The sequence below is a fragment of the Watersipora subatra genome, chromosome 5 (genome assembly GCF_963576615.1).
Source record: "Watersipora subatra chromosome 5, tzWatSuba1.1, whole genome shotgun sequence".
Taxonomy (NCBI): Eukaryota; Metazoa; Bryozoa; class Gymnolaemata; order Cheilostomatida; family Watersiporidae; genus Watersipora; species Watersipora subatra.
In genome coordinates, this window is record NC_088712.1 from 26,226,159 (window position 1) to 26,241,884 (window position 15,726).

At 36.2% G+C, this 15,726-nt stretch overlaps 1 protein-coding gene across 1 annotated transcript in view; it reads left to right on the top strand.

Annotated features, from left to right (window-relative positions):
* The window catches only part of LOC137396317 (uncharacterized), a 196,011-nt gene that overhangs the window by 173,074 nt on the left and 7,211 nt on the right, over window positions 1–15,726 (top strand). The window lies entirely within an intron of this gene.

Here is a 15,726-nt window from a genome sequence, read left to right on the forward strand (position 1 = left end):
ACCGGCAATTACGCATTCGTCGCCATCAGTTAACGTTGGAGGATTTTATGGTGAGTGATTTGTATGTTTCATTATGTACTAAGATAGGGAAATTTAATCAGATGTAGCTAATAGAGCTTGTTTGCTCAGTGGAGCGTGGTTTAGGCCGATTATGTAACATGCATTTAATGTTTAATAAGCGGAATGTTGGCCATTCCCTTATGATCACTTTTGCTTGCTGACACAGTTGGCACACGCCCTGGCTCGAATCAAACTGCACTTTCGAAAAAAAGTATATTGGAGCCTTTTGTTTGATATCGTAAGAGAATTTCAACCAAACTAATTATTATTAGGTACAGCAGATCGTTTCTGAACCAATGACCAGCTTTTGCGTGCTCTGCCTGAAGTTATCCTATATTGCTCAATTGCCTAATGTAATACGTGATACTCCCGATGACATGCCTGAGAGCAAAGAATTGTGGTTAATATTTCAGTAGAATATTGTTGACCACAAAAAGGCCACGACGTGTGGTTAGAAGTGTAATAAGATCTTTGTTATTACTCTTTATTACATCACTCTATGCTAGGAGATAAGACAGACTTTTCCTCAATTCAAACAGTAAGAATGTCAAGTATAAACCATGTAATTAGCATGACTACTAGTCAGCTAAGGGATGCCATAAACTTATGCTAAGGACAGTTGTCTTTCACAGTAAAACTTTGCTTTGCTAATAGAACTCTTCCTATGATGTAGGTGTATATTACAGTACTACGTTGGAGAGGATAAACAGAAACGTTGAAGTTTTAAATCAACCTCATTTTAGATACATTGCTTAGTTGGCACATTTGAAGATATGGGATTTTTTGAGTCATTGACTTGGTCTTATCATGTAGTGAACCAATCATCAACCTTTTAACTGCAGAATGACAAGTCATAATAGGACACTGCTTATTTTACAAGTAATAGTTTTATTTGAGTTAAGATTAAATGAGATGATAGGCTTTTTATGATGAACCGTAATGCGGGCGACGATAAATGTGTACTTGCGTTTAAGCATTGGCTAGTCTACAGCATTCATACTGTTGTCACCTTATATTGTAACAGTTAGCTTGTAACTATGTAAGTTCACAAAAAACTTTAAACTTTATTCATATCACATATTTTTGTTGTTTCATTGAAGCAATGGCTTCTACACCAGATGATATCGAGTGCGAATTCTGTGGAGTGAGGAATGAGAAGATAGTGGATCCAAAACAGCTTCCGTGTGGCCACATTCACTGTATGCCGTGTCTCACATCACACTATGAAAAGAACAAGATTTGCTGGTGCGGCCTTCAAAGCTGCGGGTAAGTCATATTTAACAGTATTTTGATGCTTTCATTGTAAATATTTAATATGTTTGGGAATAAGGTGGTACGAATCATTCATCCCTTGGGCCCTGCTACTGTTTTAGCAGGCTATTTTTATTGAAACTTTTTCTCAGATATTTTAATAACAAGTGATGAGAACATTAATTATACGCGATCATACACCTTCATAGTTGACAATCTTCATAGTTCCATCACAACTGTGGTCTGAAATCAGTTTCATTTGAGATTCATTTAAAGTGACTAACATATTCATCGGTAATAATACAGGGATTATAAAGCAAAGCTGAATTGTTAAACTTGAGGAAGTGTATTATGTATGTCAGTATTTTTTAGTATTATGATAATAATTGCTTTAAATATGCAGGCTCTCACAACGTTCTTTACTCACATTTAATAACACGACTACAATTCTGGTCAATACAGGGTTCAAATTCCTTCAATTCTGTTTCTTAGTTTAACACTTCTAACAACAAAATCTAACAATAATTGTGCTTATATAATTATAAAAAGTGCTTTCTGACAGAATAAGTTAACAGATAGATGGACAATGACCAAAAAAACTCTCGATAAGAGACAATATTTCATCATATAATTAATCTAAATTGAAGAGAAATGAGCTGCTCTGTATTATTTTATTACATTAGCATATTGACGTCAGCACTTACCTTATATGGAGATACTAGATAGTTGGCCGGCGTGGCACGGGTAGTAGAAAGGTTTTTGTATAGAAAACTTACTTTCAATCCACATATTCAATATCAAGATTTACGATTCTAACTTTTAAGTGAAAGTGTTTGTTTATTTCTGTGTAATGTGTTACTTCTGTAAACGGTTTTTATTTCTGGGTAATTCATACCAACTTCAGTGGCTACTACATATCTATACTGATTGCATCGGTTTGGTTGGCTCTATGAGTTTACACCTTTTCCTTCATTTGTGGTCATGTATCTTTCTGCTGATATGACTTCAGGGATTTTTTTTTCTGGTATGGCTTTACGCTTAACGCTAGCTGCCGTGTTGTGTACCACATAATCTTCTACGGTGCATCCAGTTGGACGGTGTAGTATATTGGATAAATGTATTTCTGCAGAACTGTTGGTTGTGAGTTCAAATCCAGTTTGAAGCTGATATCTTATTATTCAAACTATATCGCTAGAGCTGGACAGATGGAATAACAGATGGACAAACATTGAGATTTATATGTAATAACACGTAATTTAATGATTAAATAATATTTATGCGTACATGTTATTGCATTTTGTCATGTATAAACTATGATTTTTAGGAAGGTGTATAAAATGTCACCCGAATCATTGGCCGACTATGATGTTGATGCCGCAAGGCTCTGCGACACTTGTACCAAAAGAGGACAACACAAACGCCAAGCCACATCTTACTGCACAGATTGCTCTCGGAAATTCTGTAAAGAGCACCTGGAGGTATGTCAGATATATAGTTGATTTGGGTGTTGCTACTGTCATTCATAGCTTTAGAGTTCAACTGTCATGTGCAGGTTTATTTAACATGACAACATAGTTACTGTTGTTTGTCTATGTTATTCATTAGATTTAAATATAATAGTCAAGTTGTTTACTTGTATCAACTAGCTGCAATGTTTCTCTCTTTAGATATTCACTTACCAAATTAGTAGCCTTAATGTAATAAGGAGTGAGGCTTATCAGGGCTGATCTTTCAGCACTTGAACTTTGGAACTCATTCTATGCAGTTTACGCTTAGTTATATCGTTGAATCCATAAGGTGATAATGCTTATCATTTATTACTGGAACCGTCACACTCAGGCCAAACTGTTTACACCATAGATATATATACTATATATATGTGGTATATATATCTATGGTTTACACTAAGTGTAAACATTGAGGTTTAGTATGAATCTCACATTTTCTTAGTTCCTTGTCCTCCTTGTAAATCACAGTGACTCATGTTGTCTGAGATTCTCCTGATTAGTAGAAGAGCAAATGATTCACTAGTCAGAACATGTCACATTATTCCATGTAACTGCAAGTATAATATGCAGTCAGTACTGTGAATGGTCAAGGTTATCTACTTATGTTAAGAACAATCATATTCTATATGATCTTCACTCTCTGTAGCAGTTTGAACATGCTTTTACTTATAATGCTACATTTTATCAACGCAAACTGCCCATCCTTGCTCTGCAATGTTTTGCTGTACAAGATTGCTGCAAGAGTTTTGATGGTAATATTAGCACTATGGCTTCTAAGGATGCAGCAACATGCGTGCTGTTATATACTTTACACCAATCCTAATCAACTTGTTTATTACCTCATGGGATTTCCAACTTCACCCCTTCCAGGTGTAGAATATCTTATAAAACTTTATAAGAAAATCCAGTCATCATATTTAAATTTTTGTACTGCCAGATACACCACTGGCACAGAGATTTTGCTGTAACTAGGTTTGTTTCATAATAATACTGTAATTATGTTTTGCTTTTTAGCACCACGACAATGCCCTGGATGGTCATCACACAATATCCATGACCCAGTATTTGTCAAAAGAGAGCCAGCATCTGCCAGATATCTGTACAAAGCACGAGAATCAGCCATTAGTGTTGGGATGTAAGGTCTGCCATACCATCAGCTGTATGAAATGTGTAGCAGATTCAACCAAATGCGAGACAGGTAAGTTTATTGAGTAAAAACTGTACTCATTGTGGATAGCAGATTGACATTTAAGAACTGAAGTAGACAGGGGAAACATTGAAATAATTAAAAGGAAAATTCACAAACGGGGCTGATGCAGGTGGTAAATGCTAAGTAGTAATTGCCGTTGGACCTTACATATTCTTAGCTGCGCCCCTCTGGTTCAAGTTGAGCTGACTGATCATATTTTCTCCAGTCAGCCCTTGTCCAGTTGGTCTGTCTAGTTTGAATCTAGAACTGACGTCCCTTACAAAGGAAAGTAGATGGTGCTGGTGTCTGACACTAGTACTAACATTTAGTAGTTACTTCTACTTTTCCTTCAGTTTATGTCACCCTTCTACTCAGTCTGATTGTATTTAGTGTAGCCATTTTTACATATTGTACATAATATTATAGAGTTTAAATTATTCCTATAAAGACAAAGCTATTAAAAACAAAGTTGTTTAGATTTTCTTCTGCCTCTGAACAATATCAAATTACTTGATTCATTTTTTGAGAATATCTTTGTACCATAAAATGGCCATCTGAAGGCCATGGCGCTTTATTTTTCAACCCTTTCCCTATAGTGGTGGTAAAATAGAGGCTGGTGGTCAAATAGAGGCTGGCGGTCAAATAGAGGCTGGCCTTTTATTTTTTAACCAGCCCGTCTGAATTGTGATTGTTGAAACCCTTCTATGGGTGAAGCAAATCTTGTCTATAGTTTGCACTCTCCTTCAACCGGAGTGATGTTTACCCTTTTGGATGCAATAAAATTTGCTAACTTACTTCTAAATTGTCATAATCTCTAAATAAATATGCATTGGGAATCTGAGGAATCTCATTGCAAGTTGATATCTACTGTTACAATTAACCTGCAACGATTTGATAGCCTGTGCTTTGAGGTGTAATGCACTGAAGCTTTCAATGTGTTTCTTTTTTAACTCGAACACATTTCTTGTTTATCAACTGTAATTAACAGTGTTACATAAAAGATCATTGCATTCATTGATATGTTTGCTACAGTTTACAATGAAAACTAGCTTCTAATGTGCAGTAGAAAAAGAGTTATGAGTGTCGACCGATTGTAAGCCGAGTTAAGATAAACATAAGGATACTATCACATAATATGTTATAAATCTGCAAGTTCATAAATTATATATATAAACACTATGTTTCCATGATGCGCAGTGCTTCGGAGTTGCGCTATCTCCGAATCATGGAAACGGCGTCTTCGCACTGAAATCACTGCGCACTGATCAGTGCGAAGCCAGTGCAAATTCGAAGCAAAGAAACAGCGACTGCGCAGTGGCTGCGCATAGCTCTCATGCCGTGGATACGGATTCTTCGAAGGCCATAAACTAGTACAAAGGTTGTCCCGCTAATCTTGTTATTTTTATTCTTCCGATCTTCTTTCACTTAAATTTAATTATGGTCTGCATTCACGAGGATGATGAGGTGATTACTTTCCTGGACTTTGTTATCGATGCCAACACATTTCGAAAAATAGGTGGCAAGTCCTAAATTAACGTATAAATAATATATTACTTAAAAATACTTATTAAAAATATATTACTTTGTAAAGTGTGTTAAAGTTTGTAAAACCTTGTGACTGTGTATTGTAAATAAAAGTATAATGACGACAGAATCTTAAAAAGACCGTTTATGACGTCCGGTATCCGTGATCGATTCTATTTCTCCATCAGGCGATTCGATTTATACAATTTCTCTTCTCTGGCTAATTTGCTGAAATTCTGAAAACCACTGCGCAGCATGGAAACGTACAATCCCCTCGACTTCGGAGGGGGGCTGCTTTGCAGTACTGCGCACCATGGAAACATAGTGAAAGTCTATCACATGCTACAAACATATTCAAGAACAAGTGACATATACTAGCCATACTTATAATACCTGTAGGAATAGAAATGAGCATTTTTTGAAACAATTAATTGCATCATTTGCATGGCTAGCTGCATTCTGATTGTTACTTTCGATAGAACAAACATTTTCTTTTGGCTGCCCAATAATTTCCACAATGTCTTCTAATCTCAACCCTTCTTCTGCACTGATAAACTAGTAAAGTGTAAAGAGTTTTTTCACATAAATGGACGTACCAAGACTGCATTTGACAAACAACGCCTATCAGCCTGATGAAGATACTAATTCTTTCTATTCTTTCTATGGTGTTGCTTTTAAAATTTCACTGAAAAAGCTGAAAAGCTTTCAAGTTGGAGAACAGAATTGGATACAAACAGAAACAACGCAAAAATTGTTATTGATGTAATTAAGTTATTATTAGTATTTTTTGTAAACATTTTTCTACTGATCGCTTGCTATTATTGGTTCATGAATTTCTTCCATTCTAACAACCAAGGTAATCTTGTACAGGTGGACCACATGATTTCCAGGCATTGGAAGATCTGGCTTCCTCCCTGCTGAACACGCTAATAACAGAAGAGAGTACGACTAAGGATGAAGAATATGAGAAACTCTTCAAGGAAGTGTCTAAAGTACAGGCAGACTTTGATGATGAAACACAAGCCATGCTTCTACTTATCCACGAGACTAGAGATAGTCAGGTTTGTAATTATTGTTCATGTTGAAATAACCTGGCTGCCTTCTTTCTTTTGTTATACCTAACTAGTTGCTGTGACATAGTGACATTTCCTGTGATATGAGAAAGAGGCTACAATTTGAGGTAATATAGAAAGAGGCCACATCAACTTACTCCAACTAATGTGTTTCCTAACTTTTTATCCAAGTAGTTGCTATGACATTGAAGCAGTAGTTTTAGCGAGAGAAAGAGACTACAACTCCCTTATAGCTTACAATAGCTTTTCTAAGATTTCTATTTCCTCTACTATTTCCTGTTACAGCTAAATGAGATTAAACTTAAATATGACACACTAGAGAAACATGTGCTGGAAAAACGACGGCAGTCACAGACTAAAATTGCTGACTTCATAGAAGATGTCCTGCTCAAGCAGTGGAATAGCCTGAGGACCAATAAGGAGTTGCTAGAAACTGGGACTAAGAGCCATCCTCCGGTAAGCTATTGGCCAGGATTGCTACTCAGAAGTTCAATAATGTTCAGGATTTTGTGGACATGATGGTATTGTAGATATATGGGTATGCCTGTATGTGTACAAATGCTGGTGTAGTGTGTATATTCTGGTTTACCGGTGTGCACTAGGGCTTGTGGTGTGGATACATTTTGGTATAACTGTGTGTACTAGCGCTTGTGCACTGTGTATATTTTGGAATACTTGTATGTACTATACTTGTGTAGTATATATATTCTGGAATATCTGTGTGTATTAGCGCTTTTGTAGTGTATATACTTAGGTATGCCAGTGTTTACTACTACTTGCACAGTGTTTATGTTTTGGTATACCTTTGTGTACTAGTGCTTGTGTGTTGGGTATTTTCTTGAATACCGGTTTGGACTAGTTCTTGTGTACTCTATATTTTGGTACACCTGTGATGTACCATTACTTGTTTTTCATATATATTTGTTTTGGTATACTTGTGTGTACCAGTGTTTGTGTAGTGTATATGTTTTGGTATCCCTGTGTATGCTTGTTTAGTGTATATTTCGAGATACACCAGTGTGTACCATTGTTTGCACAGTGTATATATTTTAGTAATTCTCTATGTACCAGGGTTTGTTTTGTATATGTCTTTTGGTATACCAGTTTGTACTTTTGCTTACGTAACGGAAATATTTTTGTGAAACTGTTTGTAGTAGGGTTTCGTAAAGTGTATATATTGTAGGGTACACATCTGTGCTAGTGCTTGTATACTGTATACCTTTTGGTATACCTGTAGGCATTAGTACTTGTGCAGTGTATACATGTTTGTTTACCGGTTTAGATTAGCGCTTGTGTATTATGTGTGTTTTGGTATACCCGTGTGTACTAGTGCATGTGTAGTATATATATTTTTATATGCCTGTCCTAACTAGTGCTTTCGTACTCTATGTACACCTTTGTGTTTTAGTGTTCGTTTGTACTAGCGCGAGTGTAGTGTATATACTTTAATATACTAGTGTGTACTAGGACTTGTGTAGTATATATGTTCTGGTATACATGTGTGTACTACTGCTGGTGTAGTGTATATAGTTTGATAAATCTGTCTGTACTAGGGTTAGTGTTGTGTATATATTTTGGTATACCTGTGTGTACCAGTGCTTGCGTAGTGTATATATTCTACTAAAACTGTTCTTAACAGTGCTCTTGTGGTGTATATATCTATGTACTCGTGTGTACTAGTCCATCTGTAGTGTATATATTATTGTATTACCTGTGTGTACTAGCGTTTGTGTAGTGTATATATTTTTGAATACCTGTTTCTACTTGTGCTTGTGTAGTATATATATTTTGGTACACTCGTGTGTACTAGTGCTGGTCTTGTATATGTAATTTGGTATACCTGACTGTACTAGTGCTTGGGTAGCGTTTATGTTTTTGTATAACTTTATGTATCAATGCAGTGTTGGGTATTTTCTTGTATACCAATGTGAACTAGTGCTCGTGTACTCCTGGTGTACTGGTGTACTCCAGGTGTACAGGGTACACCTGTGTTCTACTATTACATGTTTGCCATATATCATTTTTGGTATACATGTGTGTACTAGTGTTTGTGTTATGTATATGTTTTGGTATACCAGTGCGTACCAGTGCTTGCACAATGTATATACAGTCAAACATGGATAACTCGTCCACGGATAGCTCGAACACATGGTTAATTCGAACATTTCCTTTGGTCCGTTCCCACGAAATGATAAATTGCTATAGATAACTCGAACTCAACACTGTTAATTCGAACTGTTTTTTTGCCCAACGGCTACCGAAACGGTTGTTATCGCTTTAGAAAATCACTTTATTCAAAGCCATAGAGGTAAACTTTATCTTTTCGTAATTCATAAGCGTCGTTATTACCACCATCGGCTAAATATTTTTGTCAACGACTTTTCTAAAGGTTTGGTGAAATTTGATTTATACTGCTATACGATGAATAGCACGGGCTAGCCGGGTCACGCGCGCAAGGATTTTCGCCACGCACATACTAAACAAAAATCACATGTTGTTTTTGTTTTGTATGTGCGTGGCGAAAATCCTTGAGTGCGTGACTCGGCTAGCCCGTGATGAATAGTTCTCCGACGTTGATTCCGTGTTGAATCAACGTCGGAATATTGAATGTTTAAAACGTCTTAAAAATTGTTGTAATTAAACGTATACGTTGTCTGAGCTACAAAAAACTATTCATCGTTTGACCTAAACACAGAATACGTGTGTACATTCAATAAGTATCTATTAAAAAAGCGTGAGTGATATAGAATGTACCGTAAAACCTCGTAAGACTTCTAATTGAACTGCCTCGGAGTGTTGCTCTTAACGAATCTTAGGTAAAGTAAGGTAATCTTAGCATAAACTTCAAGAAAAAACGGCAAAATTGATCGTGGGTAAAACCCCAAAAGAAAAAAATATCTTTTCTTTTGAGCATTTCAACAACGATCAAGTTTTGCCAATGTCAATTTGAAAAATGTCCTGCCAATAACATCACCTCAAACAACAAACCAATCTCAAGTGATAGAAAAATCTCTATACTTTTTCATAAAAACGTTTTAAACTTTACATTAGAAGCATTTAATTTGAAACAAGCCATTTGTGCTTTTGATTTATATTATAGTCTGTATAGGTACATGTATCTACTAATAAATAAGTAAATATATGGACTTGTGACAGTGCTCTGATAACTTGAATGCTCTGATAATTCAAACACTTTTGCTCGGTCCCTTGAAGTTCGAGTTATCCATGTTTGACTGTATTTTAGTAATACTATATGTACCAGTGCTTGTTTTGTATATGTATTTTGGTATACCAATTTGTGCTTGTGTAACAAAAATATTTTCTGAAACTGTAGTAGTGTTTGTAAAGTGTATATGGTTTAGTGTACACATCTGTACTAGTGCTTGTATACTGTATACCTTTTGGTATACCTGTAGGCATTATTATTTGTGCAGTGTATATATTATGGTAGACTTACATGTACTGCTGCTTGTGTAGTGTGTAGTGTGTATGTTTTGCTATATCTGTGTGTACTAGTGCTCGGGTAGTGAATATGTTTTGGGATACCTGTGTGTATCGGTGCTTGTGTAGGGCATATATTTTGTTATACATGTGCGTGGTACTGTTTGTACAGTGTATATAATTTAGTTTACCTGTCTGCACAGGTACTTTTGTAGTCCATATATTTTGGCATACCTAAGTGTACTAGTGTTTGTGCAATGTATACCATAAGTCCTCATGCTCAAGCCGCGCGGCTTGTGCTCAAAACCAGATGACTCACGAAAGAAAAAATAATTCTCCAACAAGCCGCGTATGCCCGCTAATGACTGAGGTTTCGTTGTCCTTGACCCCCTTCAGGAGCGTGTTGAGAAGAGTTTCGCTATACCCCCATTCTCTTGAATAAGAAAACAGGCTACATCAGTACTCGTGAAAAAATTTTCTTTTACTTCCAAGTTCGAATTAAAATTCTTAAACCCTTGCATCAAGATCTTACTTGCCATGTCTCAGCTAGAGTTTTATTGCACTGTTAGAGGCTCCACGTTTATGGAAAGATGCGGTCAGGAAAGAAACGGTCAGGAAAGCAACGGTTTTAATGACCTACGACTGTGTTGATTTAAACATTAGCAATAAATTCTTCGTTAGTCTAAAGTATTCCATAAACATGACCTCGAAAATAAACGAGTAGCTGGCCAAAATCCCGTACATAAAAGTGTATCATGGCTGTCACTCTATGGTTATAGCGCGGGACTGAGCAGAGAGCGCATTTATCGAGAAGCTGCCCTAAGACTTGCATAAGTTTTAAACACTTGGCTTTAGCCGCGGCCTATGACTTTGAACCAGAAGCCGCGCCCATCGACAAGCCGCGCGGCTTGAGCATAAGGACTTACGGTATATATTTTGTATGCCTGTATGTACTGCTGCTTGAGTAATGTATGTATTTTGGTATAACTGTGTGTACTCGCTCTTGTGTAGTGTGTATGTTTTAGTATACCTTTGTGTACTAGTGCTTGTGTAGTATATCATATACTGTATATGTATTTTGGTAAACCTGTAGTAGCTAGTGTCTGTGTAGTGTATACATGTTGGTATACTTGGGTGTACTAGTGATTGTGTACTGTATATATTTTGGTATATTTGGATGTAGTAGTACTTGTGTAGTACATGTATTTTGTATACATGTGTGTATTAGTGTTTTTGTTGTGTATATATTTTGCTATACCAATGTGTACCAGTGCTTGTGTAGTATGTATATTTTGGTATACCAATGTGTACTAGTGCTTGTGTAGTATGTATGTTTTGGTATACTTGTGTGTACTAATGTTTGTGTAGTGTATATAGTTTAGTATATATGGGTGTACTAGTGCTTGTGTAGTCTGTGTACTTTGGCATATTTGTGTGAACTATTGTTTGTGTAGTGTATATATTTTGGTATACCTGTGTGTACTAATGCTTATGTAGTGTATATATTTTTTGTACCTGTATGCACTAATGCTTATGTAGTGTATATATTTTGGTATACCAATGTGTAATAGTGTTTGTGTAGTGTGTATATCTTGGTGTACCTTTGTGTACTAGTGTTTGTGTAAGGTATATATTTTCGTCCTAAGCTCTTTAAAGCTAAAAAGCCAACAGGTAATCGCAGCCATCGCGAAAACGCCTTAGGTTGGAATCCCTCTCCAAAACTGTTCGAATGGGATACATTTGAACACCATGTGCTTTTGTTTACATTTTCATGCATCCTCATTTGTCGAAATATTTTTACAAATAAACTTCACGCATTCAATAAACTTCAAATAGCCATTAGCGAACCTCTCAAATTGTTCTTTTGAAAATGATTCGAGAAGAAGCCTCCAGGATGTTGTTCTTAAAAGCAGTCTCTTGCATATTTGGGCATACGGTGGCTTTGAAAAATACAGACGATTCCCTACTTACGAACATTCGAGTTACGAACAACGGTGCATACGAACAGGTCTGCGTGTAGGCACTACTCGGAAGCACCACCCAGCATCCACCTTTCTCTGCCCAGTTCGTTGCAGTGCATAGATGTGTGAACGTATCTGCAGTGCACAAAGACCTTTTTAATTTTTACTGGACGTATTATAAAGGGATTTGCCGACCTTTACTTGGCACGTTCTATACTAATAAATAAAGAGAAGAGAGTGCGTGTAGTATCATTCAGCTTTTAATTAGCGAAGGAAATTTCACTAGCCGAGGAGCGTACGGCCATCTGCTCTGCTCAACTAAATGAGCGCATTCCTTTATATACAATAATATCAACCGTTCCGGCAAACGGTAAGAACACCGGCTAACAAGGTGAATAAATAGGACCGCAAGTTGTTGGTATGACAACAATATAAGTGACGATAAGTGATAGCGTTATGACGGTATATCAGATATAACAATAGCATAACGAGTGAAACAACGATATAATAAACAGACAACACAATCAAAAAATAAGACAACAACGATAAGTGATAGCATAACGATTAAACAATGATATAATAAAAAGGACAAGACATACAATAAATAAGAAATGCAGTGTCATGGCCCGGCGTCCACCAAAGTATTATCTCCATTTTATTAAATGTTTTTTTCAGTACAAACCCATACAGGTTACTTATACAAGTCTTGCACATACTTATATAAACCTTCAATATACTTATATAGGCCTTAAACATAAATTATAATACAAAATATAGCACTGAAGCAACTTACAAACAAATTCACCTTACGAACAATCGTTCAGAACGTAACTCGTTCGTAGGTTGGGAACCGTCTGTATATTGTTTTCTTGCATCTCAAAAATTACTCGTATCGCCGAGAAGAAACCTGTTTGAAGCGCTGACCGCATCTCCATGTTCTCATATGATGGGGCACTCGTATTTAGAGATATTACTGTATACGATGACCATATCATTAGTTATTAACACAACACATGGAGTTTATTTGTCATTTTACATGAGTTTTTCTATTAATGTCACTCTATGTTTAGGCTGCAATTGTGAGAGGATTCAAAGAGATGAAGGCAGAGTTGGACAGAATTTCTAAAGAAGATTTACCAAAACTCAAACTCACAGATCAGCTACAGTTAAAGCAGACGGGTATGAATAACTATAAATGAATATGTTTTCTACCTTCATAAAGGGTTGGATACACTGCATGTCTCCTAATAAGGTTGACAGAAATTTAGTTAGCAGATGACATATGGAGTCAGCACTTTAGGGTATGCTGGAATCTAAATGATTGTAAGGTTAGATATTTGATTGAAGGCAGCTTTATTTCAGAAGGTTGTGATTTCCTTTTGCTATTACCACCTTTATATAAGACATTTTCTTATCACTAAAAAATTGATATGTTTTTCATCAAAAAGACTTTTGGTGAATAGTATCCAAATAACTTGCCATTTCATTCAATCGAATATCAAAGTAATACAAGCAATTATTAGCCTTTTTTTCCCTTAAAGATGAACTTACATGAATGTTTAATAAGTTTTATCAGAAAGTATCAGTATTCGTCTATAATTTGCCACTAGAACTAATTGAATGCGTATGTTGGGGGGTCCACTGTACAGTAGTACAAGTACAGTATGTATAAGTAGCTTAGGTATTATTTGCTAATATTGATTCCACATAAATTGTTGACAAACAGTATCAGAAAAATATTATTCAGTGTAGGCAGTGCTGAAGGTGATGTTTTTGTAGCATGGCTACTAGTACATTGAAGGGATAAGATGGGGTGATACAGCCGTTCCTTTACCCAAGCTTTTTGTTAAACACTCTGGGTAATTCAGAGATTAGCTGTTATTAAGTTACATTCAGTGATGGTATCATGTGAAGACCAGCTACTCATATGCCATTAAAATGAATTGCTTACATTGTTAATGCATTTGCAATGTGTTGGTGATGCCTTGTGTATGTGTCGTTTCTAAACGGTCATATTGGTTAAAATCAGTAGATGAAGAACTTGTGTGTCTGTATTTGGATGAAATAGTAAATTTTACCATCTCCATTCTACCTTATTAATTTCCAATACCTGCTGGTTGCATTTATGATTGACTTTCGATTGATGAAGGCAAAAGGGTTTCATTGACACAAACAGCTTTTCATATATGTACAAACCTATTTTCTTGAGTAAATATATACAAAAATCATTGATATAAATTGGTCTCTATTAAACCTCATTCAGAATAATTTATTTGGTAGATTCGTGTGTAAATTCCCGTATACACTATCGCTCAAATCAATGTTTAGCTGTGCGATGGACTACAACGATTAGCTGTTTGTACGTCATCACCAACAATAAGGTGTACACACTTTGAGCGATGAGCTGTATGTGATCGCTAACCAACAGCCAATTAGAAATTACAAAGTTGTATCAGTGATATTGCAAGTCCTTATGTTATCTTTAATTATCTGATTACGCAATTCATTACGAGCGTAGTTCTTCGCCATGCTTACAATTATTAATTGACACAAATCTTCATAACTGTTGAGATTGTATCTGATGCTGATCAATATGCTAATAGTTGCTGTCATCGGTGTCAAAGTTCAACACGTTGAAAGTCCATCGCATCGTTACCAGCAACGAGTTACCAACAACGATTGCGTACGCCGCTCATCACAGAATGACATCATAGCAGTCCATCGTTGCAGTCTATTGCATCGCTAATCGTCGATTTGAGCGATAGTGTTTTCCGGCTATAAATCATTGAAGTAAATCTTATTTTGGCGCTGTAAATCCTAGTGAAAATGCTGCCATCTTGCATAAGCCTCATACGGAACTCTGGAGGTTATTTTTGAGTTACAGGATTAAAGCATATATAAGCCACACCCATCATTTTCACAAAATAATTTTAGTTTAACCCAGCCACAATAGTCGTTTGACAAATGTACTCTGTGTGTCCCTCATTACACTCATGCTTTGGCTGACTAAAAGACAATCGGCCAATGAGTGTGCTCACCTTTGAGTGAAATGTGGTACGCGTGCAGTAAATTGCAGTACAGTAAACAAGTACCAAATCAGCGAGCACATTTTGTAGCACATGCCATTAAGAAGGCAAAGTATGATGCCTTGCTTTAATTTAGAGTTTTTAATTTTTTCAAAACCCGTGTTAACTTTTATATTTTTAGCCCAAATAATGGTGAAGTACCATTTTTTCTGTATGATGAAATTTACTGTGGGTCGCTCGACTTTTTTTTACTAGTATTTTACCAAATACCATTGTATTATGAGTACATTTGAATATACTTAATAAAAGTTGAAAAACTCTTGATGGGTGGAAAAATTTTCCCATGGTTACTGACATGCATTGACAAGAACAGCCAGGGTTCAAAAGGTTAAAGTTGCGAGTGTAGCATTGGATATAACACTGCAGGTGTCTCGCAATCGATATGGGAACCAGGCTTTATAATACTAACAAGAAAGTTTTTATATGTGCCTAACCAACATGTAAGACAGCTGTGATAAATTTCTGTGACATTGCGATGTTAACACTGATTGGTAGAACAGTATTAGTCATTGACTTGGCCTGGTCAATTCTGTACCCAGCCACACTTTACTGTTTAGCTCTCATTGATTTCTAAAGGTTGGTTCACACTGTATCACAGAATGTCTGTGTTAATCCCAGACTACATGGTGATTA